The 5,987-nt window shown below is 40.4% G+C and overlaps 1 pseudogene; it reads left to right on the top strand.

Moving 5' to 3' along the window:
• Window positions 1–1,607: 1,607 nt before the first annotated feature.
• On the top strand, window positions 1,608–3,866 carry LOC126501771 (vomeronasal type-1 receptor 4-like; annotated as a pseudogene).
• Window positions 3,867–5,987: the final 2,121 nt, after the last annotated feature.

The following is a 5,987-nucleotide window of genomic DNA, read 5'->3' as shown; positions in this document are numbered from 1 at the left end:
TGACTTGATCTGTGTGTCAGAAGTTGGTCCATGCCAGGCCATAGCTTGGCACAAGGAACTCTAAACTTGTCTTGGTCCATGTTTGGAATTTACTTAGAAAGCAGAATTCCTAGAGCTGAGAATCATTTATTCTACTCCTGTTTAAAACAGGATTTAAAAAGGGACTTTGGCTGTCATTGAGGAGTTAGTGCCTGCCAGACCACAGCTTGGCACTTTGGAAAGATGAAAAACAGGAGTTGTGGGGAGCTCTGCATACAGAAGCATAGTTAATTGTTCGTGTTCTCACCTCACATACTTCCTCTCAAAATAATTAAACCCTGATTATACTTGAAATTACTTCTGAGAAAAGCCAATGTATTAATTATGGAAAGAGGGAAGCTATGCTTCAGGGACCAGGGCTCAGCAGAGGCCTTCCTTCCCCTGACACCGTGACCACATGAAACGTGAAGTCTGCAAAACCTGATGGCAGCCAAGAGCCCACAAATCCTGAAGTACAAATAAGATCTGGCAAGTGTTTCCCTCCCAGAGCTGCTCCAGATCCTGTCTGCACCACAGAGATCCAGGTGAGTACATGGAGGTAAGAGCTTCCATCCCCTCAGCTGTGCCTTGGAGAGTTTCATTAAAACAGAAGACTTTCTGACTAATCCAGGGAGCAGGTGCCAGGCTCTGTGATCCTCAGGATCTCAACTTTCTTTCTGAACCTGACAAAGCTGGTCCCTGGCTCCAGAAAGATCAAGGGGACTAGTTCCTGGAGATACAGAGATGGAACAGAGATGCTGAAACATTGCTGTTTGTTCTCAGAATGAAGTATCATGACAGAACTCTCGTTGGGACTTTGATTAAGGTTTCTTCCTTGTTTTCTTTTTTTTCTTATTTTAGGAATCAATAGTATATAGAAGATTTTCAGATGTCTGTCAAACCCTGGAGACGATCATGACACACTCCTGTCACGTCGAGACTAGAGAAATTGAGGCAAGGTACTTGCTGTTCAGGGCTAGCCTGGTTTACATAGAGAGACTCTGTCTCAAAAAATAGCAAGACGAAAGAAATATGAATTTTCTTGTTTTAACAACTATGTTTGCCAGTCTTGTGACTCATACAGCATTACTAGTGTTTGTAACAGAAAAATGTTACTATCTTTCCATTAGGATTTAGTGTGAATTATTGAAGGTTTTTTACAGATTCCAACCTCTGACTAGACACATAATTTTATTGTAAATATGTTAATGAATGCTGATGTGTTTGGTATTAATGTCTGGAGCACATTTCATTGTATGCAGATACTTGGGGTGGTATTGTGATTTCTAGACTTATCGATAATACAGGCAACAAATACCCCTCTGTTAGAGGAGCAGTTCAAAAACAATAACTGACATTTCTAGAGCCATGCAGCAACATAAACCCAAACCTGGGAACATGGCTCGGTTTATTCAGGACACAGGTGACATCATCAAGACATAAGCATTTAAAACAATCCTGTGAGTTTCACAAAAAGAAGAGCAGTGTGAACAGAGGCATTCCAAGTACTCAGAACACACAAACTCATGAAACATGCAGACTCTGCTTCTTCTAGAAAAGGTGCCAATGCTTACCACAAATCCCTGCGGAATGCGACTGGAGCTCCCGGAAATAAAGAGTAGCGTCTTTTGAGAGCTAAAGCTCTGGAATCAGCTCAGATGGATAAAGAATATAGCAGCATGCCTGATGAACAGATTGGAAAGGAAATAGGGAGAGAACCAGGCTTCAGAGCAAGCTGACATAACGTTAGCTCACAAAGCCCTACAGAGGCAAATGACATCATGACTTTTTTGATGGGAAAATTCCTACTCATCTCAGTATGCCTGAATCTACCGTACTGTGCGTAGCCAATACCGAGGAGTCTTAAGTTGTTAACTGCACTCATCTCAGGGCTGCACCTGACACCTCATTAATCCCTTTCTTCCATCCCCCCCCTCATCTTCTCCCCTGGTGGAGAGCTGATCCCTGCTCCCTGAGATGCCCTAAGGTCACTCACAGGAGTCACAAATGTCCTGAATCTCCACTGGAGTCACGGCTCTCTGCTACCCTCTATCCTTGGAAGAACTACAAGGTTCTGCTAGATACACTCCTTAGCTGCTACCAGGTGGATCCTTGAATGTTTCAGCATATCTTTTTATGATTCACCTGTAACTGTCAGGTCCTACCTGGAAAGGTTTTACTATTTGATTTGACGTTGAGAACTACCTTAAAAATTGACCAGTGAATAGTTATACGGGATGAAATCAGAAATAGAAGTTAGAAAGCTTCGACACCAAAGGCAAACCTAGAAATTGTTATGTTAGTAAAGATGCAGATAAGAAAGGAATATCAGAAAAAGAAGGAAGGAGTGTGGAGGGTAAATGTTAGCAGATCTGAGAGATGTTACAGGTGCTGACCCAGCAGGTTTTCCTAGTGTCTGTGAGGTGGGGAAGCAGACAGGGTCAGCAGGAACCTCAGATTTTGGGAACTGAGTGGGGAAATATGAACTAGAATGAGAAACAGAGGAAGAAATCTTGGTTGGAGAATCTTGGAGTTCAGTTCAGCTGTGCTGAGAGTTAACTAGGATGATCCATGCACGCAGACAGACAGACAGACACACACACACACACACACACACACACACACACACACGACTTCAACAAGTCAGTTTTGCTAGTGTAGTGCTCAAAAATAAAAATCTTCTTTAAAACTTGACATTTTTGAATAGCAATTACCAAACTCACCTGTCAGAGCACACACAATATCCCAGAGTCCACAGTGTGGAAAAAGGAGGTATTTCAAGGATTTAATCTTCGACATTACATCTGACTATTACTGCCTCTTGCACACTAGAAAATGCTATTGTGTAAACTGTGTTTTTCAGGTCCACTTGTAACATTATTGATGCTTTCTTGAAGAGTGTTTGCATCCTGGGCACAAATTCTTCTACGTGGAAAGGAAGAAATGGTTTTGAATTTTATTATGGAAGTGATTTTCTTCTTCATGACTGTGTTTGGCACTCTGGGGAATATTTCTGTTTCTGTGAATAATATGATCAGTTGGTGGAGAGGCCCTGAAAAGAAACCCATACACATTATTCTCATCCACTTGGCTTTTACAAATATCATGATCCTTCTTGCAAAGGGATTGCCAAAGACATTGGCAGATTTTGGTTTGAGAAACTTCCCAGGTAACATAGGATGTAAGATCTTCATTTATCTGCAGAGAGTGTCCCGTGGTGTCTCCATCTGCACCAGCAGTTTCCTCACTGTGGTCCAGGCCGTCATCATCAGTCCCAGAGCATCTGGGTGGAGGAGGCTCAGACCAAAGTCTGCATGGCACATCCTTCCAATCTTTTCATTCTTTTGGATACTCAATGCTTTAATAGGTATGAACCTAATCCATTCCATCACAAGTACAAATCTGAACATATCACAGTTTAAGAGTGAAGATGGCTACTGCTATTTTATGCAAGAAAGTCAGAAAACAAAATGGATTGTTCTCCCTCTCATGGTCCTGAGAGATGCTGTGTTTCAGGGAGTCATGGGAGGTGCCAGTGGCTACATGGTACTTCTTCTCCACAAGCACCACCAGCATGTCCTTTACCTCCAGAACTCCAAGCTTCTGTACAGAACGCCCCCTGAGCTGAGAGCTGCTCAGAGTGTCCTCCGTCTGATGCTCTGTTTTGTTTTCTTCTATTGGGCTGACTGTGCTTTTTCTCTAATTTAAGTCTCTCTTTAGCAGAAAAATCCTTGATAGGAAGTATTCAAAAATTTCTGGCTCTTGGTTATGCAACTTTTAGTCCTGTTGTGTTGATTCACAGGGATGGACTCCTGCCTGAGTGTTGGCATGCTCAGTGAGAGAAATAGAGAAACTATCTCTAACTTTTCTGTTCAATAAGTGTGAAAGAACTCTCAGTTCTGTAATGCTGTGGGCAACACAAAATCTCACTCTGCAGTTTAAGCGTGTGTTTATTCTTAGACAATCTTCCTGGAGACCCAAGCCTAGAGTGGAGAGAGAGGGAGACCATAGCAGATTATAGTCATATTTTTATTGCCTGAAAGGGACTTTATTCTTTAAACTTTTTCATGTTTATATTCATTCCTTGTGTATGAATAGTTTGCCTGAATTATGTCTGTATAGCTTGTGTGTGTCTGGTGCCTTTGGAGAGTGGAAAAGGCTATCAAGTGCCCTGTTACTGACTGGAGTAAGACTTATGGTTCTGAACCAAAATATGGTTATCAGGAATTGAACCAGGATCCTCAGCAAAACCAGCTAGTGCTCATAACTGAACCATCTCTCGGGCACTGAAAAAATGGCTTTAATTAGGATTCATAAAATTGGTTTACTTCTACCATGACTAGAAACATGAAGATGAATTTGGTAAATTTTATCATAATTCATATTAACTTAATCCTGTCAATCCAAGGAATTCCATTTCTTGTTCCTGATGTTTTTGATTGCTTAATGTTAGTCCCACAAGTCTATTTGGGGATTCTACAAAGTGTCTGTAAGATTCCACCTATAGAAAAGACTTTAAAGAATTGTGAAAGGCTGACATGGTCTGTGCAGTCAGTCACTAGACGATCAATGCTCAGTCACTGCACTTAAATGCCCTGAAACTTCTCACTGGTCTTATATTCGTGAACATTCTCTGCAGGAATAAACATTGCATGTGTAATAAAAAATTTTATTACTCAACATAGAAACATGGGGTAATATAGATCAAGGTAAAAAGTGAGAAATCTTTTTAAAAGGGTTCCAAACACACGAAAACAGAGTCGAGCGTGGCTTCTTGGTAACCACCTTTTCTTTGGTAGGCTTATTGCTAGTGGCAATCAGAGGCACAGCCACTTTAAGAGGCCCTGCTACTGAACACTTAAATGGGGTTTATGAGCCGTTTGCATGTGCTACTTGGTGGTAAAGCAGACCCAACAACTTTCCAGAGCTGGAGCAGTAAAGGTGGCTCCTGCTGGTACCTTGTCCATGAGGCTAAACTAACTCTCAGGGAGCCAAGAGGCAAGGAGCCAGCCACTAATGTTCTGTGCCAACACATGTTGGTAAGCTGAGTAGTGCCAGTGACTAACATAGCAGTTTAAGATCATCTCAGGCAATCAAAGAACCATACAGATTCAGATGAAAAAATACCCTAAACAGGTTGCAGGGTGTTTAAAAATATACATAGGCCTGAGAGCAAAAAGAAAAAATGTATATGCAGTTATAAAATAAAAAATAGTTTAAAGATGATAGTAAAGTCTTTAGACATTTTTAGTTTAAAACTTTTAAAGTGAAAAAATTAATAATAAGACACATAAAGATGGGAAATACACAGATTTTCTGAATCCTGCATGTTACTGTGCGAACTTTAGATACTTTGCATACTAATGAAGGAATGACAGCTGCTAAAACACATTTGATTAGGAAAAGTGCTGGATTAAACTAACCTATATTTTAAAAATGTCGACTTCAAACTGGAATATGCTACTTTGAAGAAGAGAGATGGGTGGGCAGTGGCTACATGGTACTTCTTCTCCATAAGTACCTGCAGAACCCTACGTTTTCCAGCCAAAGCCCCCTGAGCTGGGAGTTGCACAGTGTCCTCCTCCTAATGCTGTGTGCTCTTTACTTTAGTGGACAGGATGTGGTTTCCTGTATTTTTAAGTTTCTCCTTAGACAACAATTCCTTGATAGTAAATAACAAACCTAAATCTCATCCCAGTAGCTGAAATTTTTTTTTTTTTTTTTTTTTTTTTTTTTTTTGTTTTTTTTTTTTTTTTTTTTTTTTTTTTTTTCTATTTTTTTTATTTCAGCTCTCAATTTATTTCCTGTTGTCTAGTACTACTGGAATGAGTTTGCTTCTTTTTGTAATAGATCTTCCAGGTGTTCTGTTATTTCACTAGTGTGGGATTTTTCCAGCTTGTTCATGTAGGCATTTAGTGCTATGAACTTTCCTCTTAGCACAACTTTCATTGTGTCCCATAAGTTTGGGA

This window comes from Alexandromys fortis, unplaced genomic scaffold (assembly GCF_014885135.2).
Source record: "Alexandromys fortis isolate MF-2015 unplaced genomic scaffold, M_Fortis_MF-2015_v1.1 scaffold_5, whole genome shotgun sequence".
In the NCBI taxonomy this organism is placed as follows: domain Eukaryota; kingdom Metazoa; phylum Chordata; class Mammalia; order Rodentia; family Cricetidae; genus Alexandromys; species Alexandromys fortis.
Note: the sequence above shows the minus strand (reverse complement) of the source record. Positions and strands in the feature narration are given on the sequence as shown.